This window comes from Oryctolagus cuniculus, chromosome 7 (assembly GCF_051225735.1).
Source record: "Oryctolagus cuniculus isolate XC-2025 breed Fujian yellow rabbit chromosome 7, ASM5122573v1, whole genome shotgun sequence".
Classification (NCBI taxonomy): domain Eukaryota; kingdom Metazoa; phylum Chordata; class Mammalia; order Lagomorpha; family Leporidae; genus Oryctolagus; species Oryctolagus cuniculus.
Window position 1 is genome coordinate 2,033,153 of NC_142873.1, and position 23,800 is coordinate 2,056,952.

Here is a 23,800-nt window from a genome sequence, read left to right on the forward strand (position 1 = left end):
GATCTTCAATTTCATTCTTCAATAATATGATTCTGAAGGCAATACTTAGTTTATTTTCATGTTCAAGTGTATGTGTAAAACTTAACTACATAAATTCCATGTCTATCCATAGACTATTATATATAAATCAGACCTTAATGTGAATTTATGTCCAGCTCTAGTATGCTAATTTGTTGTATTATACATGCCTGTTTTTCACAATTGTGCCACACAATGATGAAAGGTAAGACTTCCATATTTCAGGGAATGCATTTTTCATTGCCATGCCATCTATGTACAGTATTAGGTTTTCCTTTTTCAAATCTGAAGGGATAATGCACATGCATTTAAGTGAAAATTCTGTGGGTCAGTGTCTACCAACTAAATATCAAGCCAGGCAGTCAGTCTAAATGTATTTTTTGAAGACAGTTGTTATGTAAACCACCTGCAATCTACACTCCACATTAGAAGAATTTAGCAGTAACTAGGAAGGAGTGAATCTAACAAACCAAATATATGCATTCAAGCTACATCACTCAGGAAAGCAGATTAGCACAGCCTCTGCCAGCCATGAGGCACAGAGCAGGACAATAAGAGACTTTGTTTAAGGGGTACTCCTGGGTTCTCATCCCATGTCCTCTCTACGTCATTAATATTCTGATAGTTCAATGTCATTTTAAGGTTTCAAGAAGATCACATAATCCCAATCACAATGAGAATTGATGAAGATAATAGGAAATGAATTAAGTGTTCATATACAAAATAAACTACTATTGTAAATACCAACAATGAACAACTGGAATTTGAAATGGAATCAACATTTTTTTAAGATTTTATTTACAAAATAAACTACTATTGTAAATACCAACAATGAACAACTGGAATTTGAAATGGAAGCAATATTTTTTTAAGATTTTATTTATTTTTATTTGAAAATTGGAGTTACTCAGAGAGAGCAAAGGCAGAGCGAGAGAGAGAGGTCTTCCTTCTGATGGTTCACTCCCCACTTGGCCACAATGGCCAGAGCTGTGTCAATCTGAAGCTAGGAGCCAGGAGCTTCCTCTGGGTGTCCCATGGCAGTGCAGGGGCCCAAGGACTTGGGCCATCTTCTACTGCTTTCCAAGGCTATTACAGAGAGCCAGATCAGAAGTGGAGCAGACAGGTCTTGAACCAGCACCCATATGGGATGCCAGTGCTTCAGGCCAGGGTTTTAACCCTCTATACCACAGCACTGGCCCAGGAAGCAATATTATTAACAATGCAGAAAAAAGAGAAACAAGGGAAAGGGAAGCTAGATATATAAATAGAAATACAGACATATGATGAGATAGAAAAGAGGAAGCAGAAAAAGCAGAGGCAGAAACTGAATGAGGAGGAAGAGGAGGAGGAAGATGAAAAGAGGAGGAGGAGGAGGAAGAAGAAATGTTATGAACTATAAATCCATGAAAATACATACAAAATGTATGGGAAAAATTATGAAAAAACCTAAATCGATGGATTTTATGTCTTAATCTGAAAAACACAATAGTATTAAGGTATTCATTCTTCCCACATGAACCAAAAGATTCAGCATGGTCCAATAAAAATTCCAGTAAGCTGTCCTGTAGACAATGATCAACATTTTTCTGAATTTGTAAACTGTAGACATTGTTGAATAATAGTAAATCTGAGGAATAAACATTTATTGATTTCATGTTTTATTATAAACATACAGTAATCAAAAGATCATGATGTTGGGTAAAGAAGAAATGTGGCTAAAGGGGATGGCATAAATATATGGAGGTAAATATTTATACTTAACTGATCTTGGTGAAAGGTACAAAGAACATGTATTCCTTTTAAGATTTTTTTGAGCAATACAGTTACAAGCAGAGAAATGGAAAAACAGAGAGAAAGGTCTTCCATCCACTGGTTCACTCCCCAAATGTCCACAATGGACAGAGCTGTGTTGATCCAAAGCCAAGAACCAGGAGCTTCTTCCAGGTCTACTACATCAGTGCACAGGTCCAAGCACTTGGGCCTTCTTCTACTGCTTTCCCAGGCCATAATAGAGAGCTGTATCGGAAGAGGAGAAACCAGGACATGCATCAGTGCCCATATGAGATGTCAGCATCCCAGGCAGTGGCTGTGCCACTATGCCACAGTGCTGGCCCTTGATGAATATGTATTTATAACAATTGGATATAGTGCTCTTGGATGAGCAAGTGGAGAAAAAAACAGAGATACATATTTTAGACCTAACATATAAACTCATTCAACATAGTGAATAGACTTTCACATAGGTAAAATGAAAAAAGAAATTAATTGCATTAGTTTTATATGCAACACTGAATATATGATCAATAAAAATATAATGCAGACTTTAGTTTTATAATTCTGAAAGTCAGAATTATACACACACACACACACACACACAGAGGGAGATAGAGGGTGACAGAGAGAGAAAGAGTGAGAGAGAGATATTTCTTCCATATGCTGGTTCATTCCTCAAGTGGTTATAACAACCAGCATTTGGCCAGGCTGAAGCCAGCAGCCAGGAGCTTCATCAAGGTCTCTCATATGGGTAATGGGGCCCAAACACTTGTGTCATATTTGGTTGCTTTCCTGGGCCATTATCAATGAACTGAAATAGAAGTGAAGCAGCCAGGACTTGTGCTAGTGTCCATAGGGCATGCCAAAACCACAGGCAATGGCTTCACCTGTTCTGCTACAATACTGGTCATGTAACATGTATTCTATTAAATTAAAAATGTCTTATATTCAAAAAGAATTTTTTTAAAATAATGAAAAATACATCTTATCCTGGGAGAGAATATTAGCAAAGTATATATGTGGGGCTGGTATTACAAGATGTTGGGTGAAGCCACAGATTGCTATGCCATTTGTGTCCTGAATGCTCCATTTCCAATCCAGCTCCCTGCTAATATATATGGAAAAGCAGTGGAGGATTGCTTAAGTATTTAGACCTCTGTATCCATGAACGAAATTGAGATAAAGCTCCTGAATTAACCCAATCCTGGCCATTGCAGCAATTTTGGAAGTGAAGCAGTGGGTCAAAGATATTTCTTTCTGTCTTTTCCTCTCTGTAACTCGACCTTTCAAATAAATAAATAAATAAATAAATATTTAACAATAGCAGCAGTCATTGAATGAAAAATTAATAAAGACTGTAAAACTCGGCAATGAGGTGACAAATTATCAAATTTAAAAACAGCAAATTAACTAAGAATTGTCTTTACATTGAATATATGCAGATTAGAAAAAAGCACATAAAATTATGAGATAAGAGAAAGGACTGTAAAGAAAGAACTCAAATTAAACCAGCATTAAGCACTAATATTTTTGAGATAGATATAATAAACAAATAAACACAGCAGGGTAAAAATTGACAAGAATATCGAAAAAACAAAAATCACATTCATTATTGGTCAGAATATATAAGGGTACTTTACAAGACATCTGGAGGTGTGATTGTGAAGTCTTCAATAGTGTTACCATACAATGCAGCAAAGATTTCCATATAATTTACCCAGCTTATGTGAAAATACATATTCCACACTATCCAGCTTGAACATAAATGCAATAGTTTTATTCATATTGGATTTCACAGGTATGAAACCAAGATGCCCTGCAGTAGATGAACAGATAAACAAATTGTCACACAATATGGGGACATTTGAGGCACAACTGATGTGACAGCATACAAAACCACTGGGATGCAGATAGTGGGCTGGATTGGATTCATAGAGGCCCAGAGCCAAAGGAAGACACAGGGTACAGGTCAATAGCATAGACACCTGACAGAAGCAGCAGCTTTGGAAAGACACAGGGTGGTACCCAAAACTGCCAAAAGTTACTCTGTAAAAAGAAGTGTTGGAGATGAAGGAGCCCGGATATAGATTAAATGGAACAGGGAAGAACTTGGACAAGGATCTACCTCTCCTTCTGTCTCATCGACATTGTTCTGGGGGTATAGTCAGGGAAACTGACTGAGGAACAGGAAATATTAGGTAAAAGGGTCAATTTTTCACCAAGAAAACCTTGATATATATAATAGAACATAACCAAATATAAACTGATGAGAGGATTAAGCAAGATTCTTGGGTTCAAGAGCAATATATACAATGAAGGGTGTTACTAGGCACAAGAAAAAAACAAATAGGCAACATTTTTGAAGGACAAAATACAGACTAGGAAACAAATCTCTAGAAAGATCAATGAGACCAAGAAATAATACTCAACCGTTTGCAAATCAGTACTAAAAATCTCAAACTCACACAAAAATAAAAACAAGAATATAAAGAAAAGACCTAGAGCCCAAACACTGAGTAAACCATAACTCACGGAAAACGTTTAAGGAGCCCCGAATCACAGGATCACAGACAATGGAACAGGGAAGTATTTCAGGAGATGGTCTGGAAGGTGTCGGCCCCCTCTGCTGTGGGAGTGTCATGTCCCAGGAAGAGGAGAGACAGCTTCAAACTTGAGCCCAAGGCACCCACCTTATTCCCCCAACACAGCACAGTCCCAAGGCCCGCAGGCTGCATCTGATTGGCTGCGTCTCCTCTGACGCCATAAGTGCGCGCCATTGTGTGACCTACCCAAGCAGGTTGGCCTGGGCAACGCTGTGTGAATCTTCTTTCTGGGCTCCGCCGTTCTTTGCTTCCCGGCTCTGCTCCTGGTCGCGGCCTCCCGTGGTCAGCCTTTCCGCTCCCTCTTACAGAGACCTCAGGACCGGGACTCCTCAGAAGCTGGAAAATGGTGAGTGAGGTCCAGTCCCGTCAGGCCCGCAGGATGTGAGCTGGGCCACAGCCGGAGCCCTGAGGGTCTTGTCCTGGCCCTGTTTGCAGTGACTGTGGCTCATCTCTGGAGCCCCGAAACCGCCAACATTGTTGATGAGGACAGGAAGGAACTTAGAATTCAGACTTCAGATCTGGCTGTCACGTGAGTGAGAAGCTGATTTGCGGGTCCTCTGTCCCACCTTTCTCTCTAGGGATGACCGGAGTCTCCTGAATTGCAAACAAGGTTTAATGTCAGTAACCCGGTCCTTTCAGTGTAGCTCTTCCTAGGGCCCTGCGTAGCTTTATGTTAATAATAACACAAGATCTCAAACCAGGTAAATTATGAAAAAAGGGTGTTATTTGACTCAAGGTTCTGCTCAAGGTTGCGAGGTAGCATCTGGCGATGGCTTCTTGTTGGCAGAGGCTTGGGGTGCCGCAGAAACCATGTGGTCAAATAAAGGAAGTGCTGGTGTGGCCAGGGCAAAGTGGCTTCTACAGCAGACCCTCTGGAGATAGTCCATTAATCATATGAATAGATTGAGCCTAATCATTACTTGGAATATTCCACTTGGTCCCATCGATTATGTTCTTATACTTGGAATTAAAGTTCCCCATGAGTTTCTTTTTTTTTTCTTAAAAAAAAAAGATTTATTTATTTATCTGAAAGAGTTATACAGAGAGAGGAGAGGCAGAGAGAGAGAGAGAGAGAGAGTCTTCCACTGGATCGTTCACTTCTCAATTGACCACATAGCTGGAGCTGCATCGATCCAAAGCCAGGAGCCAGGAGCTTCCTCTGGGTTTCCCACATGGGTGCAGGGGCCCAAGCACTTGGGCTGTCTTCTACTGCTTTCCCAGGCCATTGCAGAGATTGATCAGAGTGGAGCAGCCAGGTCTTGAACCTGCGCCCATATGGGATGTTGGCACTTCAGGCCAGGGTGTTAACCCACTGTGTCACAGAGCCAGCCCCAAAGAGTTTCAGAGGGATAAACCATATTCAATAAAGAGTATGAAGCCTGCCCCCCCCCAAAAAAAAAGATCTCAGGGCCATTTCCCTGGCATAGTGAGTAAAGCTGCTGCCTGCAGTGCTGGTATCCCAAATGGGTGCAGTTTCCAGTCCTGGCTGCTCCACTAATGTTCCAGCCCCCTGCTAATTCCTCTGGGAAAACACTTGACGATAGCCCAAATCCTTGGCCCCTGCACTCATGTGGGAGACCTGGAAGAGGCTCCTGGCTCCTAGCTCCTGGGTTTGGATTGGCCCAGCTCTGGCCATTTCAGCCACTTGGGGAGTAAAGCAGCAAATGGAAGACCCCTCTCTCTTTTTCTCTTTCTCTCTCTCTCTCTGCCTCTCTGTAACTCTGCCTTTCATATAAATAAATAAATCTTTAAACACAAACAAAAAATCAGTAAAAATGTCCAAATCTCCTCCCATGTTGCCAAATGCTAACTGCTCCTTGAAGTTCACAACACCATCAATGATTTTCTTTATGGCATATTTCATTCAGCTTCAGTTAAAACACTATTGCTAAAATAATATTGTCTTTTTTCCCCACAAGAAAATTCCTTAACCTTTTAAAACACTTATTTTCTGTCTATGAACCTATCCTATTAGAGGAAAGCTAAGAATGCTTACCTGACACCCAAGTGTAAAGAGATCTTTGTTTAAAATGGGTATTTGTAGTAGTGGTTAAGATGTTCCTAGGACTCCCACAGTCCCTCTCAGAGACCCCTGGTTTGCATTCCAGCTCTGCTTCCAACCTAATGTTCACCTGAGGAAGAGGCAGTGATGGTTCAAGTACTTGGGTCCCAATCACCCACATAGGAGGATCTGATTTAATTCCAGCCTCCTGGCTTCAACATGGGCCAGCCCTGGCTTTTGCATGCATGTGAGGAGTGAACCATTTAGTGGAAGATCTCTCCGTGACTGTCTCTGCAGCTCTACTTGTGAAATAAAATACATTTTTAAAAAGCTGTCCATTTCTTCTTATCTCCCTTAAATGCAGACATCTTATTAAAATGTCATCAGTTTGAGAATCCCCTCGGAAGCTTTACAGGGCAATGTCTCCCTAACACACTCATCTCTTTCCCTTGTCCTGAGTTGTGGGTAATGACAGATTTTCCAGGGGCCAGATCCCTAGGAGTATCAGGTGAGTGAGTGCCAGCCCCTGGCTGTTTCTTCCTAAAGAACAGTAGTAAGAAGGGGGACATTGGATGTCTCTAAGGCAAATGGTATCTACTGTATACCCTCCATCAATGTTGCTAACCCATTGGGACACTAAAATTTCTTCTCCCAAGTTCAGTTCCCACTATGGGAGACATATTAGTGACAGCTAATTTGATGCTGATATTGAAGGGGCAGGACAGAAATGAGTTATGCCCTCTAGGTTCTATCTGCCTTATGCAGGAGGGAAATCTTTTGTAAAAGTAAATAAAGACCTGACCTAGCTAAGTGGTGCCAGATTTGAAAAGCAAATGCACATGCATTTTGCATCCACAGATTTGGTTTAATCAGAGTATAATTTGTCAATTTTGAATGTCTAGGAAGATCAGTTTCTGTTGGCTGAGAAAGTTTAAATTTGAGATTATTTTCATGACTGGTATAATAAAAATTTTACTTGACTTGGTCATTTTTGGCTCAGAGATCCTAAGACCTCTGAAATTTCCTGAATGGTAGGCCTGGCTCTGTTCCTGCCTAACACACACATTTCAGATGGTAGCTACATCTATGTTAATGAGATGACTCTGGGTAGGATCTCTAAATAACATCAGAATGGGGACAGGGCATCAGAAAGAGCCAATACTTGCTTTCCACTGGCATCTTCATGGGGCTGCATGGTGCTTATTTTTATATTTAGTCTATGTCTTTATGTTTGCCTTTAAAATATATTTATGCATCTTCAGTTGATATATAAAATATCATATGTCTTTTATGTGATGAGAACACTTAAAATCTAATTTCTTCATTATTTTCCTTAGTAGAACACATTGTTATTAACTATTGTTATCATGTTGTACAATGTACATTTTCAAGTTATTCTTCCTATGGGGTTGAAATTTATTCTCCTTTGAGCAACATGGCCTCAAATCCCCTCCATGTCTCTTTAAATTTAAATAATTTTCCTGTAGATCCAAAGTTGGGTCTTGGTCTTAATTGAATTGTGTCAGTCTCTTAATTGGAGTCATTAGTTAATACACATTTAAGATGATGATTGCTGTATTTGGATTAATATGCAGCATATTTGAAATTGGTTCCCCTTTATTATAATTCTTTCTTAAAGTCTTATTGATTTGTATTTGTTTGAAAAAGATCTAGAGACAGAGGAAGAGAAAGATCTTTTATTTTATTTTTTTGACAGGCAGGAGTGGACAGTGAGAGAGACAGAGAGAAAGGTCTTCCTTTTTCTGTTGATTCACCCCCTAGTGGCTGCTGTGGCCTGTGTGCTGTGGCCAGCGTACCGTGTTGATCCATAGCCAGGAGCCAGATGCTTCTCCTGGTCTCCCATGTGGTTGCAGGACCCAAGGACTTAGGCCATCCTCCACTGCACTCCCGGGCCATAGCAGAGAGCTGGACTGGAAGAGGAGCAGCTGGGACAGAATCTGGTGCCCTGCCTGGGACTAGAACCCGGTGTGCCGGTACCACAGGCAGAGGATTAGCCTATTGAGCCACGGTGCCAGCCCAAGATGTTATCTAATGTTTTAGTCTCTGAATGCCTGCAACAATTGTTAATTCAAGCTAAGCACAGGAGCCAACAAGTCCTTCCAAGTTTCCCACATGTGTGGCAGAGATCCAAACACTAGAAGCATGAACTGCTGCCTGCCACAGTATGCATTAGAGGGAAATTGTATCAGAACTGGAAAAGCTGTACTCAGACCTGACATTCTGATATGGGATGTGATCATCAGAAGTAGTGTGTAAAATGCTCCACCCAACACCCAACACTGTCTTTGTTCATAAAGTTTCCCTAGTTTTCTCACTTACCACTTTATTTTTTTTTTAAGATTTATTTTATTTATTTGAAAGGCAGAATTGCAGAGAGAGGTAGAGAGAGAGAGAGAGGTCTTCCATCTGCTGGTTCACTCCCTAGATGGCCGCAATGGCTGGAACTGCACCGATTCAAAACCAGGAGCCAGGAGCTCCTTTTGGGTCTCCCGCATGGGTACAGGGGCCCAAGGACGTGGGCCATCTTCCACTGCTTTCCAAGGCTATAGCAGAGAGCTGGATCAGAAGAGGAGCAACCGGGACTTGAACCGGAGCCCATATGGGATGCCAGTGCTGCAGGCCAGGGTGTTAACCCACTGTGCCACAGTGCTGCCCCTTATCACTTTATTTTTCAAAACATTTATGCATCTATTTTATTTATGAGCAGAGAGACACACAATGCAAAACAAGAGGGAATTGCCATCTGCAAGTTCATTCTCCAAGTTCCTGTGTGATAATTGTGATTTTCCTGGACAAAGATATAAGCCAAGAAATTAATCTTGAAATTGAGATGGCAGAGATGCAAAAATCACATCATTACCTACTTCGTTCCAGGGTATGCATTAGCACAAAGTGGGAATTGGGAATGTAGCCAAGACTAAAACACTGGACTCCAGTGTGGGATGGTGGCATTCAGAACTCTCTCTTAACCACTATACCAAAGGCCCACATCTTCTCACTAAAGTTGAGCATTCTATTAAGATGTCAAGGATATATGCTTTCTAATATTTTAAAATAATTTCCCTAGAGTTTGCAGTGTACATTATCAAATAACCCAAACCCACTTTCAAGTAACATGCTATTTTTTAGGTAGTGCAGATAACTTTTAATAGAATTTTCCCAATCCCTTCCTCCTACCTTCTGTATAATTTGTCATTCCTTTTATCTATCAGAAGTTGTAATGACTGAGTTGATATCATTTTGGATAAACCTTTTTTCTGGTAAATTATGTAGAAACAAACAAAGTGAATTCCTTTTTGTACCTTCACTTAATTTTTTAAAGATTTATTTATTTATTTGAAGGGCAGTTGCAGAGAAGCAGAGGTATAGTGAGAGAGAGAGAGAGAGAAAGAGGGAGAGAAGTCTTCCACCTGCTGGTTCACTCCCCAGATAGCCTCAATGGCCGGAGCTGTGCTGATCTGAAGTCAGGAACCAGGAGCTTCCTTCTGGTCTTCCCATGTGGGTGCAGGAGCCTAAGGACTTGGGCCATCTCCCATTGCTTTCCCAGGTCATAGCAGAGAGCTGGATTGGAAGTGAAACAGCCAGGACTCAAACCAGTGCCCATATGGGAAGTGGGCACTGCAGGAGGCAGCTTTACCTGCTACTGTTAGAGTCTGAAAAAGCCCACCGCCCGAGGAACGACTCCAAGAGACTTTTCTCTCATGCAACCAGCAAAGGGTTAAAGATTTTTTGATTACCCAGCATGCTGGGGCTGTCTGATCATACATGAACAGAGCAGCCCCAAATAATCAAAGGTTAGGGTTTATAAAGGCAAAAACCGCAAAACTGGGAAGGGGGGAATACATGGTTGCTATGCACGGTTGCTATACACAGTTGCTAAAATCAAAAGAGTGTACATAAAATCAAAAGAGAGTATATGGTTACTGGGGTCAACATAACCTAAAACCTAAGTGAAATTAATATTTATCATAATCTTGACAATACCAGTTACAATATTACAATTAGCAATTAGGACTTGACATTAATGTAAGACACAGACAAATCACATCTTTATTATTAGCCCAGGTAACCCAGGTGCAACCTTTCTACTTTTAAGCTTGAGCAATCATGCTAGGGGGTTTTTGTGCATTGCCAAGGGTGATGTAGTGCACTGCTATTGTCCGACTATTTGAGATCATAGTTTCAGACCAGAGTCTCATGGTGGGGGGGGGGTGCTTTCTCAGAATAGAGTCTCAAGTGCTCCAAAATGGAGTCCCTACTGTCAAGGTGCTACTTCACTCTGTCTTATTTTTACAGCTGTACCAGGAAGGTTTAAACCTGTAAGCTTAAGCTTAACTTTTTACACCCGCACATATACAATTTTAACTCTTCACTACACCACAGCGCCTGTCCCTATTCAGGTCCTTTTACTGGTTAACTATATTGTTTCTTGTTGCTACTGTGCAATTTTTCCAGTTCTGTATGTATTCTGTGTATCAGTCCTTTGTCAGATGCATAGTTTGCAAATGTTTTAGCTCATTCAATTGGTTATATCTTCCTTTTGGTGGCTGTTTTGTTTATATTTTTGTTTTTGGTTTTAGGAATCTTCTTAGTTGATATCAAAATTATATATTTGTGTTTTTACTGCCCACACTTTTGGGATCTTATTCAAAGCTATTGCTTATGCCAGTGTTGTAGAGTTCCCTGTCTTCTTTATGAGATTTATGTCTTACATTAAGTTCATTGAGTAAATTTGTTTTTTGTGTAGGGTAACATTGGGGCAATCTCCTTTCAGTCTTCTGAGTATGAATACCCATTTTCCTCTGGACAATTACTGAAAAGATTTCTTTCTTTAGCATATTTTTGGAGTATCTGTCAAATGTAAATTATCTGTGGATGTATGGGTTTCTTTCTGGGACCTCTATTCTGTCCCATTGGTCTATGTGTCTGTTTTAATGCCAGTGGTTATAATATCTGTTATAAAGCAATACATATAATATATTACATATTATATGTATTATAATATATTATAATCATAATATAATATATTATATATAATTATAATATATAATATAATCATAATATAATATATTATATAATATGTAATATGTATGCAATATAGTATAATTATATATTATTATATTATATATGTATTAACAAATATTATAGTATACTATCTGTTATAAATATCTGTATTGAATTCAGATATTTTAGTGATACCAGAATGCTGTTCTTCAGTATTGCTTTGGCTGTTTGGGCTACTTTTTGACCCCATATTAATTCTCCAAAACATTGATTAATTTGAAAGTCGGAATATTAGAGAAAGAGAGGGAGAGACAGAAAGAGATATTCCAACTGTTGATTCACTCCTCAAATGGTCACAGTGGCCAGGCCTGAGCCAGATGGAAGTTAGGAGCCAAGAGCTTCATTTGAGTCCTCCATGTGGGTGGCAGGGCCTCAAGTACTTGAGCTGCCTTCCATTGCTATCCCAGGCCATTAGCTGAGAGCTGGCTCAGAAGTGGACCACTTAGGACTCAAACCAGAGCACATCTGGGATACCAGCATCACAGATGGGGGCTTTATGTGATATGCCACAATGCTGACCCCAATTCCATATTATTTTTAAGTTCATTTTGTGTAATACTATGAAGAATTTATTTGTGTTCTGATGGCAGTTTTTAACCTTTTCTCTTCAATTCCTTTCATCACTATTTGTAAATTTTTTTCTTGCAGAGGTCTTTCACATCCTGGGTTATATTTATTCCAAGGTCTTTTGTTTTCTTGCAGCTGTTGTGAATCCAATTTTTTTATAGTTTTCAGTGAGTTCACTATTGGATACGAAAGTGCTCCTGATTCTTCTGTGTTCATTTTGTATCCCGCAACTTTGGTGAATCCATTGATCAGTTACAGAAGTCTCTTGGTAGAGTCATTTGGCTTCTCTGTGTATAGAATTGTGTCATCTGAAAACAGAACATAATTTGCTTTCTTCTTTCCTGTTAGCAGCCTTTCTTTCTGCCACTTGCCTACTTTTTTGGTGCAAACTTTCAGTGCAATATTGAATAACAGTGGTTAGACTCAGCATTCTTGTCTGGCTCCAGATCTTGAATGAAATGCTTTCAGCTCTTTGCCATTCTGCATAATGTTAGATATGGGTTAATAATATACAGGCTTTACTGTATTGAGGTATGATCCTTCTAAAAATATGTTGCTCACAATTTTGTCATAAATTGATGTTAATTTTTGAATGCTTTAATTACCCCAATTGAGATCATTCTAATGATGTTATCCATCATCTTGTTGATGTGATTTATTTTCTTTTTGATTTGCATGCATTTAACTATCCCTTATACCCCCAGGACACATCCTAATTGGTTTTTATTTGCTGTAGGATTTGATGGCTAGTCTTATGAAAATTTTATATCTATAATCATCAGGCATATTGGTCTATAGTTTTATATTTGAAAGATAGACAGAGATCTCTCTGCCGACTCACTCCAATATTGGAATCTAGACAATTCTTTCTTCATGGATGACTTTGAAGGGGATTCATCTCTTTAAAGTGTTTGGAGTAATTTTAGAAGGACAGATGTTAGTCCTTTAAAAAAAGATAGAGAATTAGGCCGGCGCCATGGCTCAATAGGCTAATCCTCCACCTTGCGGTGCCGGCACACCAGGTTCTAGTCCTGGTCAGGGTGGCAGATTCTGTCCCAGTTGCCCCTCTCCCAGGCCAGCTGTCTGCTATGGCCCAGGAGTGCAGTGGAGGATGGCCCAAGTGCTTGGCCCTGTACCCCATGGGAGACCAGGATAAGCACCTGGCTCCTGCCTTTGGATCAGCATGGTGCGCCGGCCACGGCAGCCATTGGAGGGTGAACCAATGGCAAAAAGGAAGACCTTTCTCTCTGTCTCTCTCTCTCACTGTCCACTCTGCCTATCCAAAATAAATAAATAAATAAATAAAAGATATAGAATTAGTAATGAAGACAATATTTTAAACGCATATAATTTTCTCAGAGAGATTACTAAATTAGCTGTATAAGGAATCCTAGTAAGGTTTTCAGCATTTTGGTAGTCACTTGTAATGTTGTTCAATGTATCTTTAAGTTTATTATCTGTGTGTTGTCAGTTCACGCACTGATTATCACTAGTTTCATGAGAATGGGGATGACTTACGGGATTTGAAATAGAAAAATTATAATAACACCAATCTTCATAACATCTGTGCAGTCTATAATGTACATAAATAATAATGTGAGTCATTTATAAGATATTTGAGTTTAATTCCTTTTAGCTGATATGCCATTACTAGGTGGCAATTATAAACATAATTCATAATTCACTGAGCAAGCAAACAATAAAGTTGTAAGTTTCCTAGAGAGATTTCTGACATGACAGTGTGAGTAGTTGTGTGGACCCTCACTCCAGTAGAATTAATCAAAACAACTTTACAAACTAATATCCCTGCAAAGACTCTAGAAATGGTCTCAAAGACATTTAGCAGCTAAATATTAGGAAAATCTAAGATTTGCTAAGAGCAGAGGGACTCAGCAGTACTATTTAAATCTAGACCTGATTTCCCTCTCTCCTGCCCTGACTCAAAAGGAAGCTATTCCACACAGGAACAATGGGAAACATAGGGCTCTTCTTGCTGGGAGCTGCCACCTGGGGAGAAAGACATCTTGATTTCTCCTATCTGCAGCTACCTGATGCCAGAATTATGTTCTTTATAAATACAGCTGAGAGATAGGGCTCAATCCCACTCAAGTGACAGAGGCTCTATATTGGTCAGAACACTTGGATTTCCTAGTACACTCAACATCCATAGTAGACAAATCTATACAAACAGCATATTTGTAGTGGCTTTAGTTTCAAAGCATTGGGGACATGGAAGAAAAGCAAAAGAGTACTCTTTTTTTACTTATTTATTTGTGTTTATTTTATTTTTCTATTTTATTTATTTATTTGAAAGGCAGAATTACAGAGTGGGAAAGAAGGATCTTCCATCAGCTGGTTCACTCTCCTCAAATGGCTTCAATGGCTGTGGCTGGAAGGCTACAGTCCAACACTCCATTTAAGTCTCCCACATGAGTTCAGAGTCCCAAGGCCCAGTGGGATGCCAATATTGCAGAGGGTGGCTTGATCTATTGTGTCACAACACTAATTCCTTTTGCTAATTTTAGAAGCAAGGAGATGGGGAAGATATCAAAATGCTCACATCAGTGAGGCTGAGTTAACTTAAACCTGGGAGCTACTGAGGCAGGCATGGCAGTACAGCAGGCTGAGCCATGGATGGGGATGCCCATGTCCCATATCAGCATGCTGGGTCAGGCGCTAGCCATTGTGCTTTCAATTCATATTGAATACTGAATTTTTTTTTGCTAATGTGCAATGGAGGCAGCAGATGAAGGCAGACTTGAATTTCTGCCTTCCATACTGGAGACCTGGATGGAATTCCTCAACCATGTTGGGCTTACCACAGCCCTAAATGTTAGGGGCATTAGGCAGAGTTATCTAGTCAAAGGGAAATTCCTCTCTCTCTCTCCATTTCCAAATGATTAGTCAATTACTCAAATAATTTAACAAAATCAAGACTTGGGAACTCAATCTAGGCTTCCAACATGGCTCAAATTTTCTTAACTACTTGAGTGTTTTACTTATGGTTGATGTGGTTCCAGGTGGGCATTAGCAGAAATATGGAATTAGGAATGCAGCTGGGAATGAAATCCAGGCATTCTGGGATGTGTGTGTCCCAAGAAGCATCTTTTGCTCTTTTAAGATTTATTTATTTATTTTACTTTCTTCAGATTTTATTTATTTATTTGAGAGATAGAGTTACAGACAGTGAGAGGGAGAGATGAGAGAAAAGTCTTCCATCCACTGGTTTACTTCCCAAATGGCCACAATGATCAGAGCTGTGCCAACCCAAAGCCAGGATTCAGGAGCTTCTTCCAGGTCTTCCACATGGGTGCAGAGACCCAAGAATCTGAGCCATTGTCTACTGCTTCCTCAGACCATAGCAAAGAGCTGGATCAGAAGAGGAGCAGCCAGGACTAGAACCAGTGCCCATATGGGATGCCAGTGCCTAAGACAGAGGCTTAACATACTGAGCCACAACACCTGACTCTTGAGTTACTTTTAAGAGTTATTTATTTATTTGAAAGAGAGAGAGAGAGAGGCAGAGAGAGAGAGAGAGTATGAGATCTCTCATCAGCTGTTTCACACCCCAAGTGACCTCAATGTTAAGAGCTGGGCTGATCCAAAGCCAGGAGACAGGAGCTTCTTCTGGGTCTTCAACATGGGTGCAGGGGCCCAAGCACTTGGGCCATCTTCCACTGCTTTCCCAGGAAAATTAGCAGGGTGCTGGATCAGCAGTGGCATAACTAGGATTTGAACTGGTGCCCATATGGGATGCTGGTGCTGCAGGTGGCAGCTGTACCCACTATGCCACAGTGCCAGACCTAAAGCAGCATCTTCACCACTAGATTCACCTCACCTTTTTTCTTTTGCGTGATTATAAATTTATTGTGGTGATAGGTACATGTAACTGAAGACTGAATTGCATGATAAGTGAATTATATTCTCATCTCTGTGCTACTTAAAATTTTTATATAAGGGTCCAACATTGTGGTATAGTGGGTGAGGCTGCCAGGTGTGATGCTGGCATCCTATTTGAGCACTGGTTCATGACCTGGCTGCTCCACATAAGACCCATCTCTCTGCCAATGTGATTGGGAAAGCAGCAGAAGATGGTCCAAGTGCTCGGGGAACTGCACCCCCCACCAGGGGAAATCTGGATGGAACTTCTGGCTCCTGACTTCTCTTGACCAAGCCCTGGCCATTGCAGCCATGTGTGGAATGAACCAGAAGATACAAGATTTCTATCTCTGTGTCTCCTTTTCTTGATGTCACTCTATGTTCTTTTTTTTTTTTTTTTTTTTTAAAGGTTATGTGAGGGACTAATGTGAAATAGTGGGCTAAGCCACTTCCTGAAGTGCCAGAATCCCATGTGGGCACTGACTTAATTCCTGGCTGCTCCACTTTCTATCAGGCTCTCTGGTAATGCATCTGAGAAAACAGCAGAAGATAGTCCAGCTGCTCGGGCTGCTACAGCTGGCATGGGAGACCCAGAAGGAGTTTAAGGCTCCTGGCTTCATCTTGGCCAAGCCCTCCCTATTGTAGCCAGTTGGGGATAGATCTCCATATCTCTCTCTCTCTCTCTCTAATTCTGACTTTTAAATTAAGAAAAATAAATCTTTTTAAAGAAGTTATATGATTTCTGATAAATTGTACAATTAAATAATTGTATTTAATTTTTCATATTTTTGTAATTCAGTATTTCAATCTCAAATTCACATAAAATTTTACTTTCTTCTGTAAGTTACACAACATATTCATATGTAGTTATGGATATAAATGCAATAGCAAGTGATCCAGTATATAAACTAGATGGATAATGATGATTGTTTTAAGATCAAGGTATTATAGGAGAGGTGACATTAATCTTGTCTGCATGTCTTTTTAAAGAATATATTTACAAAATAAATTAATACAAAAAGAAATATGGTCAGACACATAGGTACCTGATTAGATATTTTAGTAGTGATGAGTCAGAAAAGACCAACCTTAGGCATTAGCCTTGTGATAGAGTAGTTTTAGTCACTGCCTGTGATGCAGGCATCCCATATTGTAGGATCAGGTTGAGGCATGGCTACTCTGCTTCTGATCCAGATGCCTGCTAATGTTCCTGGGCAGGCAGTAGAAGACAGTCCAAGTAACTGAGCCCTTACCACCCAAGTAGAAGAATCAAAAGGAGTTCCTGACTCTTGGCTTTGTCTTAGACACAGCCTTGGCTGTGGCAGCCATATGGGAAGTGTACAAACAGAAGGAAGGGACCCATTTCTCTGATTCCCTTTCTTTGCTTTCAACTAAATAGGTAACTACTAGAGATGAAATGACTAACCTCAGGTCATAATCCTCCTGAGTGTCCTAACTAGTCCATCCACTCTCTGGCCATCACTTCCTTTACCTTTACTACTGGACCATTTATTCCTCTGCGATCAGCACAAATTAGTTATGCAAACTCTTGACACTTTGTCAATACTCAAAATAATGTACTACAGAGATTATATGGAAACAATACTGAAGAAAAAGAAGAATGAGTTGTTTAAAATTAGTCAACTGTCAATGAGGATGGCCTTCCAATGTTTAATCCTCTCAGGAATTCTTCTGGAATCCTTATTTTCAATCCCAGTAGGAGCAGCTTCTACTGAGAGTTTTTTGAGAGTTTTGTAATGACCAGGATGAAAAATTCCAGAGGAAGGACTACTTCATGGTGCCGAGCTGGTTCTTTGATTCATGCAAGTTCAAAACTTTCTATTTAAAGAAATATGACTTTGAGATATACATTTCAAAGCCCAATTGTCTCTGTGATTTGAGGAGGTACCTAGGCTTGGAAGCTCAAGACTGAGGTTTCTGCACGTGCAGAGCAGTCAGTGAGAGGCAGTGGCAGGATTAGAGAAGACTCAGGAATTTGTGCAGGGTAATCATACCTTAAGCATAAAGAAAACTGAAATAGGCTGTGGGCCCAGAGTCAGTAAGTGCCACCAACCCCTACTCAAGTCCATATCAACTCTGAACACCCCATTTGAGTGGGAGCACCAATAGCAGTGGAGCCTTTGTGATTCTGGGATCCCTTCTTTTGACCTCTTTGTTTAGATGGTAGCATCAGTCCTCTAATGGAAGTAAAGATTCAGGTCCAGCTCTCAGAACTAAAGCACATATTTATTAGGTGGATGGGTACATGAGTGGAAAAAGAACTTCAGGAGCTCATAGGTAATTATCAGACATTGGAATTTTACACAATGAATTTGAAATGTACTCACCTGAAGACCCATTATTTTATTCTAATTCATGCACTAGAATAGTTTTCCCAACTCTGGAATATACTTTATGGACACATCACCAATTATTCAGTAGATGAGGGAAAGCATCTTTTCTAAAGGGTTATACATGAGTTTCCACAGCAATATTTATTTCTTGTTTATGTATCTTATTACTTCTTTACTTATGCTTTAAACAAGCACCTGTAACAAGTAGACTAATGTTTTACAACTCTAATTTTCAGAATGAAAAATGAAAATCAAAGGATTTCCAGTGTGGCTGGGATGCTGTGGACCCCTTAGACATACATAGAATGTCACTCACAAGTAGGCTGTCAGCTGTGGCTGGAAAGTATGTTTCTGGACTAACTGGTATCTCACCTACTAATAGCTTCTTATGCCGCATGTGTGGTCTTGTGGCTTTTAATCATACTTTCAGGGTGGGTGCATTCTTTGACCCAGAGCTAGCAAAGGAGGGGTCTGAGCCCCTAAGGAGATGGATAGTCTCCAGGAGACACGCTCTGTCTCCATAAACCCCAAGACAATCACCATATAGTATGTGAAACCCCTGTCCAATGGGTGCCTCCACAGAATGACCCAATGAAAAAAGCAATGCCTTAAAAATGCAGGACACTTCCTAAAAGCCAGTGTTCCATTCAGGCACTCCTCCTGGTCTCCTCAGGCCAGATGCTTTTTCTGTTGCTTGCCAATCATATAGATGTTTCTTTTCTGTCAAATAACAGTTTCTGCCTCTTTACAAACTGTTCCCTGGCTTTGTATTTCTATACTAAGCTGAGGAAAATAAACCACGAAACTTGCTCCTGCAACCACCCTCTCCTCTGTGACTGGTAACATCAAAAGTTGTGAGTTATCACCCAACACTGTACCCCCATTTAAATTTCTCAATTCATAGCAGGTTTCTTTCAAATATGAATTTGTCAAGACAAATCCATCAGAATTCCATACGGTTAGCACATGGATGGAGATGAATTCAGATGCACCATGTTACAGCAAGGCTGAATACCCAGGAGGTTTACAAATCATCCCTCTTTTCCAAGTGGAGGAGTGCAGAGGCTTGTGGGAAATGTAGTCTTCCCCAGGCATGGCATCACCACCACAGAAGTGTGGAAAGGGGTTTTTCAGGTTCCTTCTAAACATGGGTCATTTGCCCACTCCTGCCCACCTCTAAGGAATTCCAGACCTGAAGCTCTTCTGATTCTGCTCCATTGACTCCAAACAGAGTCTGTAACCCTGGAGGATGTTTTCTGGGTTGACAATTAATCCCAACAGGCAACAGGGATTACTGGGGAGTGAGACATGTTCACTTATTAGGAACAGAAACATCCATGGTTCTCAGTTGGGGGAAATCTTACATTGCATTGTCTGTGAGGAAGGCCATACCTGCATTTGATCCTCAGATCTGAAGCCCAGAGAATGTGCAGCATGGCTTACATTTCAGGTGATTAAGCTGTTAGATGTGGGTGCTCTGCCAGGAGATCTGTGTTCTTACAGTTCTGCGGAAGCTCCACAAATGTGGTCAATCTAAGATGTCAGTGTGGCAAACAAATCTGCAGGTTGCATGAGTAAGGTGTGTGCTTTGAGTCTAGTTTTAACTCAGCCACCGTGGATCCTGTTACTGACCTATATGGCATAGATTTATATAACTGTAGCATGTGACCATTCACAACATTAATTTAATATCACAAATTTTCAGCAAAATTACTGTGAAGTGTGTGCAAGCTCTCATACGATGGGGCAGTTGTATTTGTGGGGTTTTGTGATGCCTCCTCAGAATAGAACTTTCTGGTGCTTTCCTGTGTCCTACACAGTATTTTTATTTGAAATTGCATAAGTTTATATAAAATCTAATTTTCAGGGGCTGGTGGCATGGCATACTAGGTCAATCCTCTGCCTGTAGCACCAGCATCCCATGTGGGTGCCAGTTCTAGTTCTGGCTGCTCCTCTTCCAGTCCAGCTCTCTGGGAAGTCCAGTTCACTGAGAAGGCAGTGGAGGATGGCCCAAGTTCCTGGGCCCTGCACCCGCATGGGAGACCAGGAGGAAGCTCCTGGCTCCTGACTTTGAATCTGCGCAGCTCCGGTCATTGAGGCCATTTGGAGAGTGCACCAGTGGAAGGAAGACCTTTCTCTCTCTCTCTCTCTCTCTCTCTCTCTCTCTCTCTCTCACTGTCTGTAACTCTACCTGTTAAATAAATAAACAAAATCTTTAAAATAATCCAATTTTCAAAGACAGTGGTTTCTATGAGGAATGTGAAAGAACTGCATGGTGACTTTTCTAGGAAAGTGGTTTGAGCTGAATGAGTAAACTCCATGAATAAAAATGTACCTGAGAGAATATCCCTGTGACCTACACCCTCTCACTAGGGCTTCACAATAGAGGAAAAGAAGACTCAGAAAGGTGGAGACCTGGCTTTGCATGACCAAGAATTATTGATGCTTTGCCCAGAGGGATCAAGGTTTGGGATATGGTGCTTAATCTCATCTGTAAGCTCCGAAGCCTAGTTGATATTGGAAGTTTTATATGAACTTTGAGAAGGAGGTGTGGGTGAATGGAGAAGGATAGGCAAGGGACTGGAAAATGTTTCTTTTTGGAAGGATCTTGAAGGGGTGGCCTGCAGTGGAGATAACCTCTCATATATGAGAATCTTTCTACACCACTCTCTAACACACTCCAATTATGTGATGCCATCTTCATTATTTCCGGAATTGTAATTCTCTGAACCGTGGTCTGTCACCTCATATGGCATCCAGAGCTATGCTGATAGTTCCTCTATACTGCTAGTTCTTCCTGGTACCACTGGAAGTGTTGCCAGGTAAGATAGATGAAACAAAGATATAGCAAAAATAAAAGATTTTATGAGATCAGTTTTTGATAAATGTGAAGTGATTACTGCATGTCCGACACCTTGATTAGTATTCTCTGTTATACCACACCCAATTAAAAACTCGTGTATAGTTCTGAGATCCATATTAGGAACTGAACTCAGAAGAAATACTGTTTTAGAAGACTTTTCCCTTGAAGGTGACTATCTTTTTTCCCACAAAATTTCTGTGATTTATGTAAATGCAGTAGACTTATAATGTAAGTTTTTATCATTTAATGTTGGTTATTCATTCTTTTATTTGAAGACTTATTTTGCATAGAGAGAGGGAGAGTCAGAGAGAGAGGTCTTCCTTCCACTGGTTCACTCCCGAAATGGCCAAAATAGTTGGTGCTTGGTAAGGCTGAAGCCATAATTCAGGAGATTCTTCCAAATCTCCTACATGAGTTCAAGGGCCTGAGTACTTGGGCTGTCCTCTGTTGTTTTTCCAGGCACATAGCAGGGAGTTGGATTTGGAGAGGAGCAGCTGGGACTTGAAGTGGCAGCATATGGAATTCTGGCACTGCAGGTGGCAGCTTTATCTACTATGACAAGGGTGGCCCTGATGATTCGTTCTTTTTGCTTTTTAAAGTTTTTTATTTATTTATTTATTTGAAAGCAGAAATAGAGAGGCAGAGGCAGAGAGAGAAAGAGAGAGGTCTTCCATCCCCTGCTTCACTCACCAAATGGCCACAACAGCCAGAGTTGGGCCAATCTGAAGCCAGGGGCCAGGAGCTTTTTCCAGGTCTCCCATGTGGGTGCAGGGACCCAAGAACTTGGGCCATCTTCTGCTCTCCCAGGCTGTAAGTTGAGCTGCAGGGACTGGAAACAACACTCATGTGGGATATCAGCTCTTCAGGCAGCAGCTTTACCTGCTACGCCACAGCACTGGCCCCTTGTTGTTCATTCTTTTTTTTTTCTTTTTTTTTATTTATTTTTTTGACAGGCAGAGTGGACAGTGAGAGAGAGAGACAGAGAGAAAGGTCTTCCTTTGCCGTTGGTTCACCCTCCAATGGCTGATGCAGCCGGCGTGCTGTGCTGATCCGATGGCAGGAGCCAGGTGCTTCTCCTGGTCTCCCATGGGGTGCAGGGCCCAAGCACTTGGGCCATCCTCCACTGCACTCCCTGGCCACAGCAGAGAGCTGGCCTGGAAGATGGGCAACCGGGACAGAATCCGGCGCCCTGACCGGGACTAGAATCCGGTGTGCCGGCGCCGCAAGGCGGAGGATTAGCCTAGTGAGCCGCAGCGCCGGCCTTTTTTTTTTTTTTTTTTTTTAAAGAGCTTCTCCAGGGAACTTGTCTTCAGGAATTTTTCTTTCATAAGATCTATTTATTAGAAAGGAAGAAAGGAAGAAAGGTTGATTTTTTTTTTATTTACGTATTGGAATGAGTTATAGAGAGGCAGAGACAGAGACAGAGTCTTCCATCACCTGGTTCACCTCCAGATGGCTGCTATGGCTGGAGCTATGCTGATCCAAAACCAGGAGCCAGGAGCTTCTTCCAGGTCACCCACATGGGTGCAGGGGCCCAAGGACTTGGGCCATCTTCTGCTGCTTTCCCAGGCCATAGCAGAGAGCTGAATTGGCCCCAATACAGTGCAATCTTCATTTTTTTTTTTAATTTTAAAAGATTTATTTATTTGGGGCTGGTGCTGCAGTGCAGCGGGTTAACACCCTGGCCTGAAGCACCAGCATCCCATAGGAGTGCCATCAGACAGAAGACCTCTCTCTGCCTCTCCTCTCTCTGTGTGACTCTGACTTTCAAGTAAATAAATAAATCTTTAAGAAAAATTGATTTATTTATTTATTCACTTGAAAGTCAGAGTCACACAGAGAGAGGAGAGGCAGAGAAAGTGAGAGAGGTCTTTTGTCTGATGGTTCACTCCCCAATGGGCTGCAATGGCTGGAACTGTGCTGATCTGAAGCCAGGAGCCAGGAGCTTCTTCTGGGTCTCCCACAGGGGGTATAGAGGCTCAAGGGCTTGGGCCATCTTCCACTGCTTTCCCAAGCCATAGCAGAGAGCTGGATTGGAAGAGGAGCAGCCGGGACTCAAACTGGCGCACATATGGGATGCTGGAGCTTCGGGCCAAGGCGTTAACCTGCTGCACCGCAGCGCCAGCCCCCAGTGCAATCTTTCTTTAAAAAAAAAAAAAATCTTAAGGGAACTCGGCTCAGCTGTGACTCCATGATCTGCTAATATGAGATCTATTTCCAGTCTCTCCTCCTCCATTTCCAATCCAGCTCCTTGTTAATTCACCTGGAAAGCCACGGGAAGATTGACCCACTACTTGGACCAGCTGGGAGAAGTGGAACAGATGAAGCTCCCGGCACGTGCCTCCTGGATTTGCCCTGGCCACCCAGAGCCCATCCAGCAGATGGAAGATCTCTCTTCCTCTCCCAACCCTCAGCCTGTTACCCCATAACTTTTCCACATACATAAGAGTAAATTAATTTTAAAAAGAATTGGCTAACTAAATCTCTGAAAGGGGGGGATGGGCTGGCCCTGGGGCATAGTAGGTTAAGCATCTGCCTGCCTGTGTGTGTGGCTCCATGCTCTGATATGAGATGCTGATGTCCCAAATGGTGTCTTTTTTTTTTTTTTTTAAAGAGCTTCTCCAGGGTACCTGACTTCAGGAATTTTTCTTTTATA

The 23,800-nt window shown here is 41.2% G+C and overlaps 1 protein-coding gene and 1 long non-coding RNA gene across 6 annotated transcripts in view; one reads left to right on the plus strand and one right to left on the minus strand.

The window, feature by feature from the left end:
• Positions 1–1,659: 1,659 nt before the first annotated feature.
• On the minus strand, positions 1,660–4,518 carry LOC138850459 (uncharacterized). The gene is made up of 2 exons (XR_011390228.2): positions 4,324–4,518; positions 1,660–2,034 (listed from the first exon to the last, which is right to left on the minus strand). It is a non-coding gene; the product is annotated as an uncharacterized LOC138850459 (long non-coding RNA).
• An 83-nt stretch (positions 4,519–4,601) lies between these two features.
• The window catches only part of LOC103346519 (golgin subfamily A member 2), a 108,653-nt gene continuing 89,454 nt past the window's right edge, over positions 4,602–23,800 (plus strand). Inside the window, exons 1-3 of one of the 5 annotated variants that reach the window (XR_016236849.1) lie at positions 4,602–4,740; positions 4,830–4,923; positions 18,518–19,162. The gene's annotated coding sequence lies outside the window, so the exon portion shown is untranslated. Of the gene's footprint in view, positions 4,741–4,829; positions 4,924–6,502; positions 6,727–18,517; positions 19,163–23,800 lie in introns of those variants that run through there. The other 4 variants (XR_016236847.1, XR_016236848.1, XR_016236850.1 and 1 more) reach the window with 4 other exon arrangements.